This window comes from Euprymna scolopes, chromosome 37, assembly GCF_053919585.1.
Source record: "Euprymna scolopes isolate OS-2025 chromosome 37, ASM5391958v1, whole genome shotgun sequence".
Taxonomy (NCBI): Eukaryota; Metazoa; Mollusca; class Cephalopoda; order Sepiida; family Sepiolidae; genus Euprymna; species Euprymna scolopes.
The window spans coordinates 1,722,617-1,750,131 of NC_136518.1; the positions used below are offsets into that span (position 1 = coordinate 1,722,617).

The 27,515-nt window shown below is 36.8% G+C and overlaps 1 protein-coding gene across 1 annotated transcript in view; it reads left to right on the forward strand.

Moving 5' to 3' along the window:
* LOC145261034 (uncharacterized) overlaps positions 1 to 27,515 on the forward strand; it is a 303,129-nt gene that overhangs the window by 86,910 nt on the left and 188,704 nt on the right. The window lies entirely within an intron of this gene.

Genomic DNA, 27,515 nt, shown 5'->3' on the forward strand with positions numbered 1-27,515 from the left:
TGTGAATGTTTGGCAAGGAGAGACGATGGATTAGAGCTCAGTCGAGCACTTGCCATGAAAATGACGATAGAACAGAGACAAGCTCACAACATCTCTTCTGTGGGAAAGAGGTTGCAGGGAGGATAAAAGGGCATACCTTACTATTTTGAACTCTGTCAAGGCAGGATCAAATGTGTCTAGCAGCTACTGCTCAGATGTGGCAACAGTACTCGATCCTAGGACATTATAAAGCTGTTCAATTGCTAATCCTCATAGACTAAAAATATTGGAGATCGATCTTTGGCATCTCAGTACAGAGCAATCAGTCTCCTGCGAGTTATGAGTAAGCTGCTTGAATCTGTAATCAATTAAGAAATTGTTATTTATCTGAGCAGAAACAGGCTATCCAGTGACAAACAATATGGATTACGTCCTGCAAGATCAACAGCTGATGTGCTCACCGTTACAAGATTTCTAGCAATTTATATCTTGGAATATCTTCTCAACCATCAAATCCTTTAATAAAAGAAGTTGTTGGGCAGAACTCGGAAGCTGAAAGTACTAATGCTGGCATAGGTGCTTGTTTATGGTTAGACTATAGCGGTAATTTTATCTAAATATGTTAATTTAAGCAAAAACAGTATTGGTCCCCCAGTTTATCGGAGAGGGACCTATGTTTTCAGTCGCGTCTGTGCTTCCGTGTTTCCATGCTTCCGTGCGTCCATGCATCCATGCATCTGTGCGTCCGTGGACTATTGCCAGGTAACCTTCCATTAGTTTTTCCTGAAATTTTGCCACAAATTGTATTTCATTAAATAGATGTGTACAGTAAAAACATTGTTTAACAAAAATTCCCGTTGAACCTCCAGGGGCTCAAAAGAGGTCAAAAATGCCCCAAAATGGTAAAAAATGACACATTTTACCCCATAACTTTTGATCCATCCATTAGATTTTTTTAAAACTTGGCCAAAGTTTGGAGCCCATTGTTCTTAATATAAATCCAGTATGGGTAACCCTGCCAAAATTCTGGTTCGCGTCCCCAGGGACTTTCAGTGCTAAAGACACCTCTTTTACCACCAGACAGTCTAATGAAACCTTCCTCAGCCGGCCTATGTCCATATAGAAGGAAACAGCGGCCGAAGATATGTAGAGCCCATATATATTTCGCGGAGGAGCCTCGTACATGTAAGCCATGGTGTAAGTGGCCCAAAAAAAAAGAGTAGTTTACAGACGCTGCCTAACTCGCGCCCTTCCTCCCCCGCCCCTAGTGATTCGGAAAACTAGAAAGGCGGACTGCGTTTGCTCCAGTAGTGCCACCGTTATTAAAAGTTTCTGCTAAAATAGGAGCGTCTAAAGTCAATTTTATCATAGATACAGGAGCCAGTGTTTCCATTTTACCACATTCCATAGTAAATGGAATTACTATGGAGCCAACTCCTGTTCATATCTCTACCGCTAACGGTGAAAGCATAAAATGCTATGGTCAGACAAACCTCGAAGTTAAGATACCCCGTTTGAGAAGATCTTTTCAATGGAGTTTCGTGATCGCAGATGTTAGGATTTGACTTCTTAAACAAATTTAACATTATAGTGGATTGTAAAAATAGATCCATCCGTGATACCGTAACGGAGCATGAAATTATAGTCAATGCAGTAACGGGAACTGATGCTGTAGTGATTAACAAAATAGACCTAGCAGATTATGTTACCAAAGTAATAGGTAAATATAATAATGTGCTTTCACCACATAGCGACACAAACAAAGACTATGGTGGAATGTATCACAGGATTGATACAGGCAGCCACGTACAAGTCATAGCTAAAGCCAGACAACTTTCCAGTCCTAAGTTAGACGCAGCACAGGCAGAATTTAAAAAGTTACTAAATATGGGAGTTATCCAGCTTTCCAGCAGCGAGTGGACAACCTCTTTACACTTAGTGAAGAAGCCGGATGGGTCATATCGAGCGTGCGGTGATCTGTGCGTTAAATAGCATTATCGAAACAGGCCGCTACCCAGTACCAAATATAAATTCCTTCTGCACACAGTTAGCTAATAAACAATATTTTTCCAAAATAGATTTAACTGCAACATATCATCAGATTACGGTACACCCTGAAGATGTGCCTAAGACAGCAGTATTGACACCTTTTGGTTTGTTTGAGTTTAATTACATGCCATTTGGTTTAAAGAATGCTGCGGCTACATTTCAGCGTTTTATGGATATTTTAAAAATTAAATTGCATATTTATATATTTAGACGACATACTAGTTTTTAGCGAAAGTGAGCAACAGCTCAAGGAAGATTTAGATAGAGTATTTAGGATCATTTGTGATAACAATTTCAAGATTTCCTTAGATAAGTGTGTATTCGAAGTACCAGAGTTAGATTTCTTAGGTTTTCACGTAAGCAAAGAAGGCTTGTTGCCTACTTTAAAGAAAATCAAAGAGTTTGAAAATTTTCCGATACCTAAGGACTCAAAAAGCTTATATAGATTTCTGGGGATGACAGGGTTTTACCGCAAATTAGTCCCTAATTATGCATCCATAATATTACCACTATCCGAATGGATGAGGTTGGATCCTGAAGCAAAGACCAAGCTAAACGAGGAAGAAACTAACGCCTTCAAAACAATAATAAGCAAATTATCGGAAATTACGTTTGTGGGTTTGTGACAGTATTTTGTATAGTTTTTTAGTTTTAACTCACTTTCTCAAACTTAACGCAATCAACAGTGTCCGCCACCATTTGTAGCTTTCAAATACACCGATAAACACTGTTTTTCGAGCCGAAAATACAGATACAAAGAAGTTGTCAAAAAATAAATATATAACAAATAAATGTTATCAAAGGCAAGAAAAGTAAATGTTCTACCTAACTGGATAAGATTGTAGTGTTTTTATGTAATGTATAATGTTTAATCAGTTCAAAAACATGCAGTGTTTATCGGTATATTTGAAAAATACAAATGGCGGCAGACTGTATCAGACACGTTTAGTTTGGGGAAATTTTGAGAAAATGAGTTTAAACTAAAAAACTATACAAAATACTGTTAGGAACTCACTCAATATATGTTACTGTGACGTAAGCTTACATATAATCAGTGGTTTTAAACTTTTGCTCGATACAGGTGACGACCTTTAAGAGTCCCTTTTAGTGATTACCTGGTTTGAGGATATTTGTACAACTAAACGGCAAATCTCCCCCCAAAATTATTATTAAGGCCCGTCTCATGTTCGTATATAACGAAATATTTTATTGTAGATTTCGGTGTACTAAAAACGAATCTGCAAACCGTTTCCGTCGCAAAATGAAAGTTTTCATGATATGAAGAAATTACTTTTTCGAAAAGTGGGTGATCACTTTTCAATATAAATTTAACTTAGAATGAGCACCCACTTTCTGACCACCTGAGAGAGGGGCATTTTTCTGTGTGTTTCTTGGCTAAAAAGTTTTTTGTTTGCTTTCTTTTGCATGGTAATAACCCCTGAACTCTGGGACTATTTTCCATTTCACAGCCGTAGTCTTCGTTTATGCTACACGCGAGCATAAACGAAAGCTGTTTAGCCAATAAACATGGGAAAAAATCCCCCCCCCTCTCTCAGGTGGCTAGAAAGTGGGTGCTTATTTTAAGTTAAATTTACATGGAAAAGTGATCGCCTACTTTTCGAAAAAGTAATTTCTTCATATCATAAAAACTATTTTTTTGCGACGGAAACGGTTTGCAGATTCGTTTTTAGCACACCGAAATCTACAAAAATTTGTTTGTTATATACGAACGTGAGACGCACGGCCCTTTATGGAAAATTTTATCAAAAATCCGGGATAAAATAGTTTTCAATAAAAAGAGCAAATGAATTCGATAGAAAAAAATGGATGCAATTTTTTAAAAATTTTTCTGTGTGTTTCTTGGCTAAAAAGTTTTTTGTTTGATTTCTTTTGCATTTTGCAATTTAAACAGGTAATTTTAAAGGATTTTCCAAGGGTAAAAGTCCCCTCCCCCAAATCGTGGCCACAAAGTGGGTAATCATTTTACATTAAATTATTATGGAAAATTGATCCTCCACTTTTTAAAACTAACATTTTTCATATCTTGGAAACTACTCGTTTGCCTTAATTATAAACGTTACTTTCGTTTTCAGCGACCCTGAAAACCTTTAAGAGTGGCAATTTTAAAGGAATTTTCGAGGGTGGAGTAATTCTTCATATTTACCTCCCCCCCCCAATAAAATAAGAAATTAAAAATTAGACAAATTTATTTTAGGTAGGCTTCGCAAGGAAAGCTTTTAAAAATAAAAAATTAAGATAAACAAATGATGCTAGTGCACTTACCGATCCGTGCTATTTTTTTTAAATCGTATTTCCAAGTTTAATTAAAGTTTTATTATATGTTTTTTTTTATTGTAAGGTTAAAGTACAAATATATATATAATTTAAAAAATAGGGATTGTTTTTTACACATCTATTAATTAGATAGTTAAATGTTGAAAGTCGTCCACGTGTGGTGCACGTGAAAGGCTAATTTCTACCGGAAATGAAATAAACGTTGTTTTCGTTTTCAGCGGCCCCGAAAACCTATAAGAGTGGTAATTTTAAAGGAATTTTCGAGGGTGGAGTAATTGTTCATATTTACCTTCCCCCCCCCCCCAATAAAATAAGAAATTAAAAATTAGACAAATTTATTTTAAGTAGGCTTCGCAAGGAAAGATTTTACAAATAAAAAATTAAGATAAACAAAGGATGCTAGTGCACTTACCGATCCGTGCTATTTTTTTAAATCGTATTTCCAAGTTTAATTAAAGTTTTATGATATGTTTTTTATTGTAAAGTTAAAGTACAAATATATATATATATATAATTTAAAAAATAGGGATTTTTTTTTTACCCATCTATTAATTAGATAGTTAAATGTTGTAATTCGAAAGTCGTTCACGTGTGGTGCACGTGAAAGGCTAATTTCTACCGGAAATGAAATGGCAAACAGTCTCGCAGTTACGAAAAATATTTTTATTTTATTTAATATATTTTTATAATTTGCGATCTTAATGATCTTAATTTATTTTAATAACATGCAAACATTCTTTGACTTTACAGATAAATTTTCTGAAAAATTCAATTAAATTGGTAATGTAGACATTTTTTCGTTATCTTTACGTGCGGATTCCCATTAATGAAAACAACACAACGTGTACATGTGGTTTACAGGCATCTTATTTATTCTCGCGCCAACATCTCCAATACAGGTCCGTCACAGCCAAGGGACATTACTCTAGCGGTGTAACCTGAAATTAGTTCCTCATGCAGCATCTTTCCCCTTTTAAGACAACAACAAAGAAAAAAGATCCACTAACAAAAAACACAAAATAACAGAAATACAAAAACAAAACAATGCTTTGTCCTTGTGACCTAGGTCTTCACTGGGCTGACTACTCTCCGGCCTAACAGGGATTATTCTGCCCTTTTCACTTGAACTCAATTAGTTTGTATAGTCTTTGAATCTAGCCAGACTCCTTACTAGTCTCCCTGAACGTGTCATCCTCATTCCTTCAGTATTTTGGTTTGCTGGGGATGCTGTCGCCGGCCTCATTCCTTCTATTCTATTACTTTCGAGCCGAGGTGTTTGCGAATTACAAACTCCTTCTGTACTTGGCAGTTCAGTTATTGGTGCCTCCTCGTTAGGCCTTTGGTATGACTGAGGGATCAATGATGGTGATGGGAAGGCTTCTTCTGTTTTTTTAAAATCCACTCTATTACATCGGAGCAACTCTCCATTAACTTTGACATGGTATGACCTCTCATCCAGTCTCTGCCACACAACTGCCTTCTTCCACTCTCGCTGACCTTTTATGTGTGGTTTAATACGTACCACATCTCCATGCTGCACTGGCTGAAGTGGTTTTACTTTCCGGTTGAAATAATGGTTTTGCTTTCGGCTGTCTCACTTAACTGTTTTTCTTAGATTTTTGTGTAGTTCTGGTCTGAGTAGGTCCTCTCTGGTTGGAAGAAGTGTCTTTGTTCTTCTTGACATTAGCTTCTGCACAGGTGATAAGTGACCCTTGGCTGGCGTTATTCCGTGGATCCAGCATCTCTAGGTATGGATCAGCCTTATTTTCCATTGATTTCCAGGAAAGGTTCTTTGCCATCTTTACCGCAGATTCTACTTTTCCATTTGCCTTGCTATTGTAAGGACTGACGGGTGTATGTGCAAAACATCACTTTCTTGCAAAGGTGGAGAATTCTTGACTACTAAACTGTGGTCCATTATCAGTGACCACCTGATCCGGTATCCCACGTCGTGCAAAATGGTGCTTAAGCTTAGTGATCACCTTACTAGCTTGTGTAGTCGGAAGATGGTCAATTTCCCAGAAATTACTCATATAATCAACGGTGCAGAGATAGTCCCTATCTGCAAAGCTAAAGAGATCTACTCCTACTTTTGCCCTGGGTCTCTCCGGAATTTCATGAACCATTAACGGCTCTGCAGGATTGGCTACCTCATATTTCTTACACGTTGGGCATTTTGAGACAAAGTCTCTGATGTCACTATTCATATTTGGCCAGTACAAGCATTCTCTTGCTCTTCTGCAGCATCCTTCGACCCCTTAAGTGTGTGGAATGCAATCTTTCTTTTAACACTGCTCGCTGTGTTGTTGGTACTACTACTCGGTTTCCTCTGAATATTAATCCATCTTTTACCGTCATTTCATTCCGCATGCTGAAATATGGTCTCACCTCTGGGTCAAGATGTACTTTGTCTTCTGGGCATTCTTCCACAATTACTTGCTGTAACATCTGCATACATCCGTCTTCTTTTGTGGCTGAGCGCAATTCGAGCAACCTTCCCTCAGTTACTGGAATATATTCTGTTTCCTAGACATCATCATCATCATCATCGATACATTCATTGCTCATCCATGAATGTATGCCCTTGATAATGTGTCTGCTAGGAATATCTTCTTACCAGGATGGTATAAAACAATCACATTGTAAACTTACAACCGCATTAACATATTTTGCAGTCGCTTTGGGCATTTCCCCAATTCTTTTTTCATTATTGCTTCTAATGGTTTATAATCAGTCAGTACTGTAAACTGTTGAACAAATGTGTATTGGTGAAACCGTTAACAGGCATAAACCACTGCCAATAGTTCTTTCTCAATCTGTGCATATCGGGTTTCTATGTCTGTAAATGCTTGGCTAATATATGCTAAGGGTTGATTTTGTAGCAATGCAGCCCCCATTCCTTTCTCACTTGCATCACATTAAATGACCAATGGTTTGTTGGGGTCATAGTATCTCAAAACTGGTGCTTCACTCACCAACCTTTTTGATTTTCTCAAAAGTTTCTTCATGGGTCTGAGACCACGTCCATGGCACATCCACCTTTGTTAAGTTGCGAATTGGAGCCATCACATCAGAGATGTGGGGCAGAAACTTTGCCAAATAATTCACAAATCTTCCCAATCGTTGTACTCCCTTAATGTCTGTTGGTCGTGGCATATCTTTTACGACTTTTATTTTCTCAGGATCTGGAAGTAAACCCTCACTGGTTATCCTGTGACCCAGAAATGATACAGATGTTTGCCATAAATTCATTTTCTCAACATTCAATCGCATCCCACGATCACGACATCTTTGCTACAGCCTTCTGAGTTTCTATCATGGTTCTCTGTTGCTTCTTCTATCGTTTTACCAATCTCAACCACCAGAAGATCGTCTGCTTTGTTGATGATTCCTTTCAAATTGGCCACATTATTATATAGTTCTCTTTGAAATATTTCCGGGGCTGGAGCAATTCCAAATGGTAAAACCTTCCATCGAAACCGACCATATGGAGTGGTAAAAGTGGTCAAGCGACTGCTGGCTTCATCTAACTTCAGGTGCCAAAATCCATCCCTTAGATCAAGAGTTGAGAAAACTTTCCTATCAGCAAGTTCTGGGAGGAGATCGTCCAGTACCGGTAACTGGAAATGCTCCCGTTTAAGAGCCTTATTTAATGGTCTGGGGTCAATACATATCCGTAACTTTCCATTTTTTTTGATTACCAGTGATAAGGCACTTACCCATGGTGTTGGCTCGTTCACTGCTTCAACTACCTTCTTTTTGACCAGTCTTTCTAATTCGGCTTTCACTTTTACCTTGATAGCGACTGGTATTCTTCGAGCCACTGCAATATATGGTGTCACGTTGGAGTTCACCTCCAGATGAACCTCTCCAGGTAACGTACCCAATTCTTCCTGGAATACATCCTGAAATTCGGATATGATGCTCTCCGGGTGCTGGCTGCTGTTTTTTTGAGATATGTTTGCAACCCTCTTAAATTTGTCATCGTTCACACTAATGAGTGACATTTGCTGGATGGCATTCGCTCCAAGTAGTGGATGGAAGTCTTCCTTTACAATGACAAACTTCACTGCATACTTGAGTCCGGTTTTTGGGTTTATCATTTTTATCCGACGTTCTCCTAACGGTTTCATTTGTGACCCGTTCCACATGACAAGGGTCTTATTGGACTGCTCAAGTGTTTTTCCCGCCACATGTTTCTCGTTCAGGATGTTTACTGCAGCTCCACTATCTAGCTGAAAAACAACTGGCTTTCCTTTGACCATTATTTCTGCCTTTATCACTTCAGGTCTGATGGAATTGATTCCTTCTTTCGTGGTCACACTGTCCACGTGTCCATAGTCTGAACTATCACTACTGCTATTGCTATCATCTTGTTTTCCAACAAACCGAATATTCTTTTTTCTTGATTTGCATCTTTTTGCAAAGTGGTGCTTTCCATTGCATTTGAAAAACGTCTTCCCAAAAGCTGGACAAAACTCTTTTCCAGGTTCATGTCGCAATGCACACGCCCTACACCCTCTGTTACTTTCTGTGGTTGTTGGCCTTCCCTTAGGTTTCAAGTCCACTCTGTTAACTGCCTCGGGTCTCAGAATTCTAGACTGTAGCGTTGCATTTTCCGATAGTTTGCATATGTCTATGCATCTCTGTAAGTCCAACTGTCTCATTTTAAGCAGTTCCGCTTGGGTGTGGGGGTTATATACTCCAAGAAGTATCTGGTCTCGTAGTATGGAAGAGACGCAATTCTCACAGAAATTGCATGTCTTTATCAACGTACGGAGTGCTGTGATAAATGCTTCCACCGTTTCACCTTCTCCATGTTTTCTTGTGTGGAAGATATATCGTTTGTCTGTCTCATTAATTTCTCCAATGGCATACTTATCGAACGCTTGGAGAATTTCATTGGGTGTTCCCTCTTCTTCCGGGGTCAGAAATTGAAACCCATAATATACTTTTAACGCTTCGTCTCCAAGTGTATGCAGCAACATCGCCGTTTGGTATGGTACTGACTGTCTCGCTAGATACGTGATGATAGCATAGTTATTCCATCTTAATTTAAACAGCTTCCAGTTCGCTGACAGATTATTTTCCATACACGGGGGTTGTGGGGGTTGTATCCCCGCCCCCACTGGTCTATTTATCTCTTCCATGTTAAGTTCGGACACTTTTTTTTTTTCTGATACAATCTTGTGTTTTACGGCCGATTAAATTAGTTTAAACTTCTTTTTTCATATTATTTAAACGCAAATAGACTACAATGGCCAGATAAAGCAAAACAAACATTTTTGTTTGTTTGTTTGTTTGTTTGTTTGTGTGTGTGTGTGTGTGTGTGTGTGTGTGTGTGTGTGCCCGTGCGCAATGTAAAATAATAAATCAAACATTACTTATCTTCGTTTATTTTTCTTACAATACATTTTCCATTTTGTATTCTCCTTTGGAACTCTGTTCATCCGACCGCTGCCAACATGTTTCATTATCTTTGCATGAGGATTCCCATTAATGAAAACAGCACAACGCGTACTCGTGGTTTACAGGCATCTTATTTATTCTCGCGCCAACATCTCCAATACAGGTCCGTCACCGCCAAGGGACATTACTCTAGCGGTGTAACCTGAGATTAGTTTGTCATGCAACAGAAATATGGTTCTATCGACTTTGAACGAACCAAGAATTATATATATATATATATATATATATATATATATATATATATATATATATATATAGTAATTTATAAAATATATATGGCGATTAAGCTACACTGAATATTCTGCGTTTCATCCAACTATAGGATTCGTCAGGCTTATGCGTGAATTCTGTCGTTGCTTCTTGTTTTTATATATGTTGAGGATTTCTAGTTGGCCAATCAGCTTTCTAGTCTCCACCGCGCCCCTTCCTATCAGCCAATGGGCATGCATTTTATCAAACAAAGGATCTGTTTTAGAGCTAGGTGGCGCGGTGGATACTAGAAAGCTGATTGGCCAACTAGAAATCCTCAACATATATAAAAACAAGAAGCAACGACAGAATTCGCGCATAAGCCTGACGAATCCTATAGTTGGATGAAACGCAGAATATTCAGTGTAGCTTAATCGCCATATATATTTTATAAATTACTAACTAGCTCTACCTACGTATTGAGCACTTTGAAGTAAATACTTAAAGTTTACGCATAAATCTATACTTTCGTATAGTAAATTTATGTGAATAAATGAAATAGTTATATATATATATATATATATATATATATACTTGTTTATTGTTATATAAACATGCTCACATCCCGCTGCTACAAACAGCCACTTGTTTCAATCAAACAACAGATATCATCAGGCAGCGACTTGACTATTCAAATGTTCAATGAATAAAGATTGGCTGTTTGTAGCAGCGGGATGTGAGCATGTTTATATAACAATAAACAAGTATTATCAGCTCTTTTTATTGAGCACTATCTAACAACCTCGTTGAAATCACTAGTCCATTACTTTTGAATAAAAAAAACCCGAGTATATATATATATATATATATATATATATATATATATATATATACATATATATATATATATATATATTTTGTGTACAGAAAGTTGTTAGTTGAGACAGGTCATTGGTACCGTCGGTTTCAAGCCCGATAATAAGGCCCGTTTAAGGTATCCTTATCGAGCTCTCTTCAGCGAATATTGGCTGAAGAGAGCTCGATAAGGATACCTTAAACGGGCCTTATTATCGGGCTTGAAACCGACGGTACCAATGACCTGTCTCAACTAACAACTTTCTGTACACAAAATATAAGTACGCTCTTAAAATTTGGATTTTCCTTTTAATTGAGCACTCTGCTGGAATTCTTTTTCCAAAAAAACTAATCATATATATATATATATATATATATATATATATATATATATATATATATATATATATATATATATATATTTTATATATATATATATATATATATATATAAATTACGCGAAACTTTTATTGTGTTTGGTGACAATTCTTTGTTATATATCTTGATTGTTTTCGATTTCCCAGTTGTTGACTATATTACATCTTTGCCAAAGTCATATTTACAGTCTGTTTGTCCAAGTCTTTTCACAAAGATTTCAATACAAAACATCGTAAACAACAAGCACAAAAATCCCCGCATTTCACAATAAGCGACTGTTGTAAATGCTGGCTTATTTCAGATCTTCCCTGTGTTGTTTGTGCGGGATCGCCCGACAGGGTTACTTTCGCATAGGAGTTCTGAGTGCGTTACCAATCTTAAAAGAGAATTAGGCAAGGCCGATTGAGATTCCAAAGCAAGCGCGAGCGTCAACGGCGACAGCAGAGCGGTGGCGGACAGGATTCAGGTCAATTTATTTCTCCCGGTTTTTTTTGCGTGTTTATTTAGAGAAACCAATCTTGGGAGGATTCGAACGAATTATTAGTACATAATATTAGACTACCCACTTAATAGACCAAATCGGGTCTAGAGGGGTACGTGCGCGTGCGCACATGCGATACGTGATACTACTCGTGACCCGTTGGGTCACAATCACTAGCAGTATTCATTCTACTTTGATTTTATTCGGAAATTCATAAACTGTGACATATCTGTTAACACAGTCTTCTTGCATAACTAAAAATAACTATTTTTATTTCTACATCAGCCCCTTCCTCACACGTCTTCTTCTTCTTCTTCTTCTTCTTCTTCTTCTTCTTCTTCTTCTTCTTCTTCTTCTCAAACACGGCATATTGCGCCATTGCGGTTCTCATGTAGTTGGTTGGTTGGCTGTTTTTGTTTTACGGCATATCAACCCTTTTCGGGTTATTTAATGCCGAATCCAAAGATTTTGAAGAAAAAATTTTTAATAGAATATATTTGTTGTTTTCAAATCGGTTTCTAACCCATAGTTGGGACCCTAACAGGTACTACCACTCCGGGTCAGAGTGGACCTGGGAGCAATGGTAATTAAAGGTAGGTTCCACACTCCCCAAAGCCCGCAAGCTGGGGCCTCACCACTGGATATAGTTTAAGGTCATATCCAGGACTCATGTAGTTGGAGACTGGTTCGTTGATTTCAGGGTTGCGCCAGAGAATTGAGTGACAAAGGGTGCTCCGGACTTCTACGACGAGGCATGAGAAAAGATTGGCAAAAATTGGTTTATTTGGATAACTATTCTCATCATGGTTGTTAACGGTTCCGCTGATATAACCTCCGACTATATCCATGTGGATCTTTTTGAAATTGGGGTTTTTTTGTTTGGTGACCCCTTTTTTAAATTTTTTTTAATGATGTTTGATTTTTTTTTTTCTTAGACTAACTACCGTTTTCCTCAATCTTTTTCAATCATTTTGACTGCGAAAATTAAGTAACTATTGGTCTAGAATAGCTGACAAATTATAAAAACTATAAAAACTATAAAAATTATAAAAATTTTTCACGAGGTGCCGATTTCGAATCTCGCTAGATTCAGCCATTTGATGAGTCGTGGACGACGAAACACGTGTCAGTGGATAATAATATTTTAAAAATAATATATATGCCGCTCCCCATTAAAAGGGGGTACCAGATTGGTCAATGGGAAAATTATTCCCAACAAGCATTTAGGTAAAAATGCACTTTCGTATAAATACTTAAATTCATTCAAGAAAGTATACAAATAAAAACATCTACGTAAAAGTGATACATTTAGTAGTCCGGCGAGGTTAGCACCGTGGTAGAGGTTTAGGCTCCTTTTCACGAGGTGCCAATTTCGAATCTCGCTAGATTCAGCCACTCTGATGAGTCGTAGACGACGAAACACGTGTCAGTGGATAATTATATTTTAAAAATAATAATATATATATATATATATATATATATATATATATATATTGCATTTTTACGTTGCTGTTTGTCAATGTTTATATTACGGAATTATTATAGATATTTGTTCTTAAATTATTTTTTTTAAGAAAATTGTATTTAATTTAATTTATAGTTTTTATCAATTTTGTAAGTTTTTAAATTCTTATACTTTTTAAATTTTTAATTGTATTTTTGAACGATGTCTACATTTTCTGTTCTTGTATTCTGGATCTTTTTCGCTTATTGCGTCCCTTTCTTGGTCTGGCTTAATCGTTATGTATGCTCTTTGGAAGGAGGTTGAAATTGCCATATCCTTATTTTACTATTTTCTCTCCGAATTGTCGTGTAATTGTCAACGTTCAGCCCCGAAAGACAATGGATACCTACTGTAAGAGTAGCTGCACATGTAATTGTGTAGTAAGAGTTTTGCAATCTCTAACCGCACCTCTATAAAATTAGTACTGCTTGAATTCAGTGGCAAGAAGAACTCCAGGACGACTAGAAACAATGCCGGGATAAGCAGAGAGCACATACAGCACCTTGAATTCACAAATGGTCACTCATTTTAATACTGATCAGGCTCAACGTTGCTTAACCTTGTGTAATTGAGGGTGTGCTTTAATGTTTGAATTTTGAATATCTTTCATCTTGTGTCATATAACATTTGTGGATAAAATATTTTATATGTGGTTTTAAAGAATGGTAATTTGCCATTTTGTGGCATTTTGAAAACTGTTCAGGTAGGCACTGTCTAGCGGGTGTTATAGGTTAACTCAGCTGTACGTGGGAACACAAATATAGCAAACGGAAACCGAATGAGAAATTACGTTATTAAAGAACGGAAAACGGATTTATTAAGTTAAAGTCAGTTAGAAATATAATTGAACATATCCAAGGTCTATTAATTTATTTTTATTTCGGACTACTAGTCTCATCTTTATTAGTTGTTTTTCATCTTTTATTGGTTTGTTTATTCACAACGTTTCGGCCAACTAATTCCTCTGGCCTTCGTCAGGTGGTAACCGCGGCGGATAGGAACTTCGAATCTATTAACTGCATTCTCAGCCATCACTGCCATCCGTAGTTGTTGTCTCACCACATTTTTGGCCAATTAACCTCTGGCACGCTTTGGGTGGGATTGAAACCACTATCTTCAGACAATGTTCATCTGGAACTGTAGAGATTCAACGTCTCTATCAACTGCACCACGATCTTATAAATCCACGTTTATTTATTATCTGATCTTCCATAGTCGGGTCCGTACCGATTGGTATATATATATTATTCCTTAATTGGAATTCATTTTTGAGATGAGCATTATATATATTAATTTATTTTTATTTCGGACTACTAGTCTCATCTTGTCTGAAGATAGCGGTTTCAATCCCACCCAAAGCGTGCCAGAGGTTAATTGGCCAAAAATGTGGTGAGACGACAACAACTACGGATGGCAGTGATGGCTGAGAATGCAGTTAGGAGATTCGAAGTTCCTATCCGTCGCGCGGTTACCACCTGACGAAGGCCAGAGGAATTAGTTGGCCGAAACGTTGTGAATAAACAAACCAATAAAAGATGAAAAACAACAACTAATAAAGATGAGACTAGTAGTCCGAAATAAAAACTAAATTAATATAAATAATGCTCATCTCAAAAAATGAATTCCAATTAAGGAATAATATATATAAATCCAAGGTCGCCGAAAAAATGGTTGGACCATTATATCATTCCATTAGATATCTCACTTCGGATTCAATCTATCAACTTGTGTAAGAATCAATTACATCCTAGAATGAAGCACTGTTGACGCATTTAGACAGGAGCTGCTTGGTTTGGTTTGGTTGTTTTTGTTTTACGGCATATCAACCCTTTTCAGGTTATTTAATGCCGAATACAGTTATTTTGAAGAATATTTTTAATAGAATATACTTTTTATTCAAGTCGGTTTCTATTCAACCCACAGTTGGGACCCTAACATATACTACCACTCCGGGTCAGAGTGGACTTGGGAGCAATGGCAATTAAAGGGTGGCTCCATACTTCCCAAAGCCCGCAAGCTGGGGCCTCATCATCGGATATAGTTTAAGGTCATCTCCAGGACCGAGCTGCTTGGAGCTTCCTATTCTACCATGACAGATTTCAAAACCGGCTTCGAAACCTAGTGGGTGATGTCCTTTTTTATTTTTATTTTTGTTTTATTCAAAATTTTCACCCCAAACAAGGCACAGTGCCACTTTGAAGTAGGAGGCTTCTATCGGGGACATAAGTTGCAAGGGTATTATGAAGGGAGATGAGTGGCAAGATATCTGTTCACATCACACTTGAACTTCTGCGTGTCAGTCCAGTTGGGAAAGCCGAATCCCAGAAGGGAGTCCCAAAGTTTAGCAGCTCTGGGGAAGAAATTATTGGAGCAGAAAGCTTTCTTACACCCAGGGATCTCTACTGCGAAGGGGTGGGATTTAGCTGCTTGTCAGGTTTGTCGGGGGTGTTCACGTCGAGGGGGTACAAGTGCTTGCAGTTCGTCAGAGCATTCACCATTAAAGTACTTCTTATCCCTGCAATCTCTTTCCCCCCAGAAGAGACGTCACTAGCCTATCTCTACTCTATCATTATTATCATGGTGTCTGCTTGTCTGAGCTTCAATCTATGTCCTCTCCCTTGTCAAACATTCACAGCAAACACTCGTCTACTTACAACCACTATTAGTAATTCCTCCCACTCTCTATATGTGCCATAAGTCTAAACTTGCATTCAACGAACAAAGCTTCTTTCCTAGAACTGCCCGCCTGTAGAACTCTGTTCCGCTGGCCTGCTTTCCAGCTGACTACAATATGGTTGTCTTTAAGTTCAATGTAAACAAGTTTTCTAAGTCGTCCCCTTAAATAATCAAATTATATCAAATGTCCTACTATTAACGATTACTACATTGTTGTCGTAATGACTACTGTACATCCATTAACTCTTATCCTCGAGTGGCCTTCGAGACTTGATAATGTGGTGATCCCATTGTAAAAAAAAAATTAAACACGGGGACGCAGATCAGAACATCAGAAATGCCCCACGTTCTCTCATCCAATTCACTGTGCTTGATGGACACCAACCCTAGAATAAAATTCTAGCCGTCTGAATACTAAATTTATAGGAATTCAGTTCACTCATACTCCCAGGTCTTATTTTCTCCTTCGTGGGGGGGGGTGAGTTGTGCGTTGATTTATTGCACCTATGCACAATGAAGCAATCCAACATCTGTAGTTATTTTGAGAGATTTTAAAAGTTGAACCCAAATAGGATTAAGGTTTCTGACTGGCCAATTTTCATTTGTTATTGTTTTACCATGTTATTGGCAATGTAAAAACGTATTTCACTCGGACAACTGATAAAATGGAAACATTTTTTTTTCCCAATTATGATTAAAAATAAGAATCAGCAAGGGGGATAACTAATATTTTAATTGAAGAATATGAAACGAGTTGTCTCCTTCGTCAACTGCACTTTTATTTCTTCCTCTTAAAAAAACAAACTGATTATTTTGCTCTAGCTGGAAATCGGGAATCCTACTGTATGCCAGACATTCACCCTCTATCTTAGACATTCCAACCGAAAGATCTTTTTAAGATTCTAACTGTCACTTTTTTTTTTTTCAACTTTCTTATTTTTTTCTAGTTGGGGATCGGGAATCATACCGTATATCAAACAATCTACCTGGTATCAGAGACATTCCAACCGAGAGATCTTTTTTAAGATTCTAGCAGTCAGGTTTTTTTTGTTTTTTTTCAATTTTCTTATTTTGTTGCAGCTGGAGATCGAGAATCGTACCGTATGCCAAAAATTCTATCCTCTATCTGACACATTCCAGCCGAGAGATCTTTTTAAGATTCTAGCCGTCACGTTTTTTTTTTTTTTAATTTTCTTATTTTGTTGTAGCTGGGAATCGGGAATCGTACCGTATGTCAAAACAATCTACCCTCTGTCTGACGCTTTCCAACCGAGAGATCTTTTTTTAAGATTCTAACCGTCTTTTTAAGTACAGTTGTTTTTATCTTTCCTGCACTTGATTCACCGAATAAGACTATAAAGAAATAAAAATAAAATCGAAAATGGCATCCCAGGCAATGATGAATCGGGACAGTTAATATCTGTATCATTTTTTTTGTTTTTTTTTTTTAGATAGGTGAGGGTTAGGGTTAGGATTAGTTTATGTGTGGAGGTTGGGCGGTTATACTGAAAAAAAAAAAAAAGAACAAAGAAGGAACAGTGGCAATAAAGAAATCTATAGCAAAAGTTACAGTAAATTGTAGTCCATTATTTCTTTGTAATTCCGTACAACAAGAACGACAACAAGAAGAACGACAATAACAAATAAGAGGGCGAAGAGAATTGGGTTAGATGACAATAACTACACACACCGTCATTCAGCCTTTTATTGTAGAAAGAAAAGAAATATTTTTCGCATGGCAGCCATTATGCACAGCGCAGTACGTGGCGGAAAAAAAAAAAAGCCGAAACAGAATAGAACAAAAAATTTAAGTGCAGAATCTTTGTTTACGCCAAAAATCGTTCCAAATGCACATTCGCCATTTTGTTTTGTTTTTTTAAATATTTTTTTTGTATATTTGTTTTCTTTTTTGTGTATTTTTTTTTATTCAAACATTTTTTCCAAACTTTTATTGTTGCCGTTATATATTGTTTTGCTTAGTTTATTATTTAACTACAAAATGAAGTCACTGTGATTCGATTTGTTTTCGTGTCGTTCGTGCATTTGTTTGCCTCGCTTCTAAGATGGCCTCCTTTCAATAAAAAAAAAAGAAAAAAAAGCGCTATTTTACGGTTCTAGTTTGGAAAATACGAACTCTGTTACCATCGCTTTATTAAAAGAATTATAGGTCGAGATTTCAGGGTAGTTTGCTGAATCAGAAAATGACATAATCATCATCATCATCATCATTATTATCATCATCATCATCATCATCATCATCATCATCATCATCATCATCATCATCATCATGTTTGTTTGTTTGTTTTTCTGTCTGTTTGTTTATCTGTCTGCCCGTCTGTCTGTGTGTTTGTTTGTTACGCCAAACAAGGCGCAGTGCCACTTTGTGTAGGGGGCTACTGTCAGGGACATAAATTTCAGGGATACTATGTAAGGAATTGAGCATAAAGATATCTGTTCACATTGCACTTGAACTTCTGCATGTCAGTGTAGTTGGGGAAACAGGAACCTTAAAGGAAATTCTAAAGTTTAGCAGTTCTGGGGGAAGAAGCTATTAGACTAGAAGGCTTTCTGATCTGGGAATCTCTACTGTGTAAGGGTGGGACTTTGCTGCCTGTCGGGTGTGTGTACAAGGGCTTGTAGTTCGGCAAGCAGAGAGATGCAAGATTTCGTCGATAGGACAGAGGTTGAAGCTTAGATGACAGTTTAGAACCTATCAGGTTACCGACTCTCTTTTGGACCCTGTCCAGGAGTGAGAGACTAGTAGCAGATGCACCGACCTAAATGTGACAACAGTACTCCATACATGGGCGAATGGTGGCCTTGTAGAAGTACAGGATACTTTCAGGCATAAGTAATTTTCTAGCACGGTAGAGAGAGCCCACTTCTTCGAATTATTATTATTATTATTATTATTATTATTATTATTATTATTATTATTGCAACAACTGCTTACCACTGATTTCTTGCTAACAACGATCATTGATCTTCTCTAGAATCTGGGTGGCAGCAACCACCCCAAGGTGCCAGTATTCTTCAGATCTCTGTCTTTTCATCGTCTTTGATTCTTCACATGTATTTTGTGTAGTAGGCTGGTGCCCTTATTTTTCACGGGAGGAAAATTTATAGCATTTCTAATAGTTTCAGTTCCTTTGGTTTGATGTGGTGTTTCTTCTTTTGGTTTTCTTCTGTTGAACTTTCCACGTAGTTGGTTAGTGTTTGTGGTTTATGTGGGTTGGTTTCCTCATTCAAGAAATATTATTATTATTATTATTATTATTATTATTATTATTATTATTTATTATCATTTATTATTATTAGTTATTATTCTTTGCTAGTATTATTATTTGTTATTATTATTGTTTATTATTTGTTATTATTTATTATTATTATTATTTATTTATTCATTATTATTATTATTTATTGTTATTAATTGTTGTAATTATCATTTGTTTGTTATTATTATTATTATTATTGTTTGTTATTATTATTATTTTTATCATTATTATTGTTGTTGTTGTTATTATCGTCATTATTATTATTATTTATTATTATTATTATTATTGTTTTTATTATAATTATTAATTAATGTGTCTGCGCGTGCGCACAAACACGCTCGCGCGTGAGTGACACCATTGATTCTCTCAGTCTTCTTTCGAGATTTCTTTGTCGTCGGTTGTCGTCAATTCATCTCGAGCCGCAACCTGTCTCCAACTGTCTCAAACTGGAAACTGTCATCAACTGTCGAAAAACTCATGACTGCCCATAAACTGTCGTAAAACTGCCGTAAACTGTCACAAAAATCACTGCTAATCATAAAGCGACCTGTGAACTAATGCTAAATATTTCGACCTCTATTGTTCCAGTTACTGCCATACCTTGATCAACAATCCTATTTCAGATGCCTTTGTATGCCTTTGTGACACCCATTGCCTTTATACCAGTCTCACTTCCTATACCTTTGTTCCGTTTATTGATTTATTTCCTGTTTTTGTTATAGTTTGTTATAGTTTTTCCCCTATTCCCCTATTCCCCTATTCCCCTATTCCCTTTCTAACATTGGGAGGGAGGAGGGTAGTATTACACGCTTAAGCTTTGCTGAACGCTTCTTGCTGTTTTCATTCTCACGGAGTATCTATGCTTGAATGTGTAAACCAGACTAACTCTCCTTTTTGTTAGGGAGTAGTTGTTTATATTCCTATCAAATAGTTTATATAGGCTAGAAGAATCTGTTTCAAACGAGCGGGAATCCTTTTCATGGGTTAAAAATGTTTGTACCTATATGCTAGCCCAATTTTTTTTTTTTTCGGGATCTCACGCAGCGTTTGTGCGGACATCGTGATGAGCAATTGATTTGAGTTTTTTCTCATTTCCACATAAGGATGGAGACGTAAAAACAAGGAAAGCAGTGAATAGAGTAAGCCCAAAGAATGGAGAAGGAAAGAGAGTAGCTTATGCAAGTTAATATACAGATATATTTATTTATTACACAATGTAATAAAGCGACTCCACATTTCGGAGAAAAGAGTAAAAATCGGCCACCCATCTGGAAATGATGTAAGAAGCAGATACATGACAGACCGAAAGCTAGAGACGGTCTCTTGGGCTTCGGTTTACGAAAGAATCAGGCGTATTTTCGGATGTCTCCTTCTCCCCCCTTACATGTATTAATATTGTGGATGACAACTAAGCAAAACCAGTCATATCAAAGAACACACGTCGACGTTTTAATCTTTTGAATTTTCTGTCCGTCTGTCTGTCTGTCTTTTCTTTTTTTTTTTTTTTTTCGCTCACCCACTCCACTCGTGTAGTGCGGGCAATCCAATGATATCAAACGAATGCAGCTGTATTTGTCAAATTAATTGTACGACAAAACTATCGAGACCGTCTGTTAGGATTCCATCTACGAAAACAGCAGATGTATTTTCGACTGCGCCATTCTCTTTCCCTAACGGTGGACGGATGGAGGCAGAGTAGTCCTGTATATGAATACTGTGTATCATCGCAACTGACCGGAACTAATCGAATCGAAGAAACATTATGTAACAAAACTCGACATTATAATCTCACATGTAGGCAAATTTGGGCGTATTTTATTGTTTTTTTTTTTTTTTTAAACCAATTGTCATACATTTTATCAAAAATTCTTCATAAGTTTTGGTTTTGGTTTCGATTATAGCTGAAGGAACTCAAATTATATATACATATATACATTTTTTTTTTTCATAAGTATTTATTTCGGGTTCAATTCAAACTAGTACACACAAGTTATATGGGCATATATATATATATATATATATATATATATTAAATCGCAACCTTATAACATATAAAAATCGATAGAACATTAACTCTATAATAATATATACGAAATCTGCAAGAATTAAAAGATAATACCTAAGGCTACTCCGGACGCCCCTGCTAATTTAGATAAATACTTTTGCAGTTTTAACAATGGCCTTCGGGACAAGATCAAAGTGTAGTATCTGTTCCGGCAGATGCTGCAAGCTATGACTAGCTATGACTAGCAAAGACCAGATGTGGGGGCAACCCCACATGCCTGACCTTTAACCAGCTCCCATTTCCCACCTCTCGGGAGCTGGTCCCCTTTTCCCTTCCCCCTCCCTTCACTCCTCACATTAAAAATTGGCCTTGTGCCTAATTTGCTCGGTGGGGGAGCAAATAAATACCATCTGTTCTTTAGATGCTGCATTTCTATTTCTTGTTCTCTTTCGGTGGAGGAGAAATCCTTCACGACTGAGACAATTTTTATTTTTGTACCTTTTCTCCACGTTAAAAAAACGACCCTGGTGTCTAACTCTGTCCCGTGGGGAGGCATAGTAAATAGGTACAATAATATCAGAGCATACGCTGAAGTAATACCAACATTAATACATTACGTATGAATGAGTCTCCTGTGGAATTTCCACAGGTCCCGCTAGTTATTATTATTATTATTATTATTATTATTATTATTATTATTATTATTATTATTATTATCTTCTGTATTTCTTCTTCGTCCTTTTTTTCCGTTTTCCACTTTTCTCCAACTACTACTACTACTACTACTACTACTACGGCAACGATAACGACCCCCCCCTTGTTTTCTTCTTCTTTGTCTACAAAAGAAAAGAAAATTCCTTATTAAACAATGAACGCGAGGCAACTTATAAAAAAGAGGCGTTTAACTAGGCCAGATGATTTGCGAATAGAAAACTAAAACAAAATAAAAAAAAAACAAAAAGAAGAAGAAATAATGGGAAGACGCACATGCGCGCCAAACGCGGAAGTGAAATTTGAGAACGCAGAAAAAAGACGTAATCGCTTGCACACACACACACACACTTTCCCCCCTCCCTTTCTCACATTAATCTTTTTCTTTCTTTGTGTTCGCGACTGAGCTTTTACGGCAGGAATGTTTAATACTGAACTTTTTAGATGCATCACGCGAGGTTTTAGTTGGTGCTCGGTGAGTTCGTCTGTCAAGTTAAAGTTCTAAATTACATTTCTTATTGATTTGTCACGCTTAAGACTGAGATATTATTTCCGCCGGTCTATCGCGTTCAACTTTGAAATAGCCTTTTCGTTGGTCTGTCATGTTTAAATTTTGAAATGGCACTTAAAGTAGAAAACAGCCTTTTATTGGTTAGTCATGCTTAAGTTTGAAATAGAATTTTCATTGGTTCCCCACGCTTAATTTGAAATATTGGTGCTTGTACAGTTTAATTAAGACATTAAAAAAATGAAAATATTGAAAAAAGGTTATTTTGTACTATTTGTTTTGGACTTAAGATCTTCGAAAAAAATTCATTTAATTTGATCGAGTTTTTTTTATTTATTTATTTATTTTTTTTTTTTTACAGCGAAAAAACACCTTTTTATGAGAGCGTATTGGAAGTAGCCATGTTTGCATTTTTTTTAAACACACCATGGGGAGATAACTAAGTTTACAGCGCTGATACCCCCTCCCCATCTTTAATACTAGCTTTTCTTCCTAAAAATCGAAACATGACTACCTTTTGCTCAGTATCATAAATTGATTTTTCGCTGTAAAAAATAAACAAAAAAACAACAAAAAAAAAAAAAAAAAAAAAAAAAAAACAAAAAAAACTACTTAACCAAATACATTAAATTTTTTTTCCGGAGAACTTCATTTCATAACGGATACGTACAATATAACTTTTTCGATATTTTCATTTTTTAAAGTTTTGATTAAACTGTACAAGTATAGAAATATTATTTTCGTTGGTTTGTCTTAATTAAAATAGCATTTTCACTGGTCTGCCATGCTTAAGTTTGCAATAGAATGTTCATTGTTCGCCACGCTTATGTTTGAAATATTATTTTTCTCCGTTTGTCCTGCTAAAGTTTGAAATAACATTTTCGTTGGTCTGTCATGCTTAAGTTTGAAATAATATTTTTTTATCGATCTCTCACGTGCGAATTGAATAGACACATCCTGCAAAGGGGATTCAAAAACCAAAATATCTGTGCCCAAGCAATTTTTAAAAATTATTGAAAAAAAAATAATAATAATAATAATAATAATAATAATATAAAGTATCACATTGATAAAACGGTTGAAAGTCACCTATGTTGACTGTGTGAACAGAAAGGTGAGAATGTAAAACACCTCGTCAGTAGTTGTGAGAAGTTAAGCTCAAAAGGAATACAAGAGACGACATGACAATAGTGCGAGAAGTCCATTGGGATTTATGCAAGAAAAGAGGGCCGGAATGCAGTGAAAAATGATATGAGTATGTTCCAGAAGGGGTGATAGATAGTGATGATATGAAATTATTGTGGGATCTGAATGTCGAATGTGATAATGTGATTCAAGCAAGGAGACCAGATTTAGTTTTGTTGGAAAAAAAAAGAACACATTGATGCAGAAGTGCCAGCTGATGTGAATGAGGAGGGAAAAGAAAAGGAAAAACTCAAAAAGTACCAAGAATTGAAAAGGAAGATAAAAAAGATTGTGGAAGTTGAAGAAGGTAGAAGTTGTACCCACTGTGATGGGGGCCCTGGGGAGTGTGACAAAAGGATTTTACAAGTGAATTGAGAAAATTAGGATCCATTGCAATGTTGGGGTACTTCAAAAGACTGCTTTGTTGGGAACCGCCAGAATCTCGCTGGAAGACTGAGAAAAGATGCTGATAGCCAATGTTTATTTGGATTCATCGGACTACTGTTCTCATCTTGAGTGTGATTTTCACATAGTTTCGGTTGATGTAACCTTCGACCTTCTTCAGGTGTATCTTATTGAATTCGGGAATGTTTCTGTCGAACTCGGGAATTTGGACGGAATTTTGTGCTCGTGTTCCGTCAGCCATGACTGGATAAAAGTCCTAAGTAATTTGCACTTGTATTTTTCGGTCGCCCACACTGAGGATTGAACCTTCAATGTTCAGGAGAATATCACTTTTTTACAATTGATTTTTCCAACAAATCAATTGTAGAAAAAAATGAGAAACATTCGAACGAAGACATCAGTGTAGCATTTCACACAGTTTTTTAAAACTCATTTTCATCCTCAAAAAGACATATTGCCAGCAGAGGACCAAGGGGAGTTGAGCAGAAAAATATGTGTTCACATTACATTTAAACTTCTGCAGGTTAATATTTTTATTTTTTTTTCTATTTTTGGAATCCTTTGAGTTGAGGCTTCATAATTTGTGCATTCATTCTTTTTGGGACTGTTACTGTTCAAGGTGAGCATTGTCGGAAGATAGCGGTTTTAATCCTACCCAAAGCATGCCAAAGTATTAGTTGACCAAAACGTGGTGAGACAACAACAACTATGGAAGGCAGTAATTACTGAGGATACAGTTACAAAACTCAACATTCCTATTCCGTTGTGTTTAATCAGCCGAAGAAGACGTGAGGATGAGTTGGCCGAAATATGGTGAAACAACAACAACAATAAAGATGGGAATAACATTCTGCAGGTTAATACAGTCAGGGAAGCAGTAAACAGGGGCAGGGAAACTTCAAGGTTCAGCAGTCTAAAGGAATAAACTATTAGTGTAGAAGGCTTTTCAACAACTAAGGACCTCAACACTGAAGGGGGGGGATTTTGCAGCTTATCAGGTTAATCGGGAGCATGTACACAATGTGGCTTCATTTGATTCGTCAGTTTCAATCGCCAGCGTCTATAAATAGAATCTTCTATCTCTTCGGTGTTCATATTTTTTTTTTTTTACAAGGTAGTCACCACTTATCAAGGCTGGGAAGCCACTCGGGGATAAGGGTTATTGCGTGTACAGTAATCAATGGAATAGTATCGTAGTAATCGTTAATATTGGACATTTGATAAAGTGTCTTACTTAAGGGGGGGTGGTTCATCAGGAATTTGTTTATGTTGGACTTGAAGACATCCAGGTTGTAGTCAGGTGGGAAACAGGCAAACGGAACAGAGTTCCATAGGCGTGCACTTCTAAGAAAGAAGCTTTGTTCATGGAATCTACATTTTGGTTTTGGCACAGATAAAGAGTGGGGAAATTTTTTGACAGTGGTTTCAGCTAGACGGGTGTTTATCATGAAAGATTGGTGAGGGGGGACCAGAGATTGGAGCTCAGACGAGCACCTGCCATGGAAGTAACGATAAAACAAAGACAGGCTCACAACGTCCCTTTCTGTGGGAGAGAGGTTGCAGGGAAGAGAAAAGGGCATCCCCCACTAAGCCACAAAGCCTATTTTGTACTCTGTCAAGGCAGTATAGGCTGTTTTTAGCAGCTCCTGCCCAGATGTGGCAGCAGTACTCCATCCTTGGATGTACTTGGCTTTTATATAGATAGAGAATTGCATCAGCAGTGAGATATCTTCTGGAGCGGTAGAAGGATCCCACCATTTTTTCCGGCGACCTTGGCAACTGACTTGATGTACCTTCTCATACGAAAAATATTGCAACAGGAAGGAACCACTTATTGTTCACTTTATAACCTCAACATTTAGTGTTGCCAGATCAGGCTGTCTGAAGATGCTGGCTTTCTAGCCTAAAATGCACCAAACATTGATCATATTTTGTGTATTCATTTTTTTTGTCAGACTGCTATCCTCATCTTCGTAGTTGTTTCATCACATTTTGGCCAACTCATCCTCTGGCCTTCTTCAGGGGATTAACCATGACGAGCTGACCGAAACGTCGTAAAACAACAGCCCTGAAGATGAGAATAACAGTCCGCAAAAAGAATGAATGCACAAATTCTGCAGATTAATACCGTCAAGGAAACAGTAAACAGGGGGAGGGAAACTCCAAAGTCCAGCAGTACGAGAGAATAAACTGTTAGTGTAGTAGGCTTTTCAACAACTGGAGACTTCAACACTGAAGAGGTGGGATTTTGCTGCTTATCAGGTTCACATGTACATCGAGGTGGGTACAAGTGTTGTGAATTCATCGGAGCACATTCTATTAAAGTACTTGTAAACCAGGCACAGGTATGTAACATTGCGGTGATGGGACAGAGGTTGGGGCTTGCTCGATAGTGTGGGGCTGATTAGATTTAAAACAATTTCTTTTTTTAACCCCGTCTAAGAATGAAAAACTAATGACAAATACTCCAGCCCACATTAGGCAAGAACACTCCACGCATGGGTGAATATGCCTTGTTTGGGGTGAAAATATAATTAAAAAAAAAAAAAAAAAGAAAAGAAAAAGAAAACAATCCCTTGTCTTCCCCTCAGGAATTGTGATAGTCATCGTCGTGATGCAATATATATATGAATGTCAGTATCATTCTAATATGTGTTAAAAAGAACCGTAATATATATAAATGTCTTATCTCCCCCCCCATCATCACTATCGTTATGTCTGTATTACATGTCGCGTTATATATGTGCCCCAATATGAACTCCCCGTCATCCTTAAAAATGAGCCCCCCCCCTGCTACACAACATATGCTGTTATGAGTTGACTTCAATGTTTCCAGAATTTGTTTGTACAAACATTTTAAATTGTCTTAGACTCTTGAAAATTCATTATGTTATTGCTATAAAGTCTTATGAGATGGCAGACCAATTTTTATGATTTCAGGTCTAAATGAACAGCTACACCAGCAATTGAAATACACTCTACTAAAACCTGATTGTTACATTTGGTAAATTTCAAAAATGCAATTTGGACGTAAGGACACTTGAGAAGAACGATATACAAAAAAATTGGGGTTTGTATTACTGTACACATAGATTCGAAAAAGTTGTCAAAAAACAAATATATAACAAATAAATGTTATCAAAGGCAAGATAAGTTACTTTTCTACCAAACTGGATATAATTTTCGTGTTTTTATTCAATTTAACATGTTTATTCAGCTCGAAAAGCATACAGTGTTTACCGATGTATTGGAAAATTCAAAATGGCGCCCGACTCTCTCTTTAACACGGTAAGTTCGGGAAAAAGTGTTATAAATAATAAACTAGACAAAATACTGTTAGAAATTCGCTCAATATATGTTACCGTGATATAACTTAACATATATTCGGTGTTTTTTAAATAGTATTTTGTCTAGTTTATTATTTATAACATCTTTTCCCCAACTTACCGTGTTAAAGAGAGAATCGGGCGCCATTTTGAATTTTCCAATACATCGGTAAACAATGTACGTTTTTCAAGCTGAATAAACATGTTACATTGAATAAAAACACA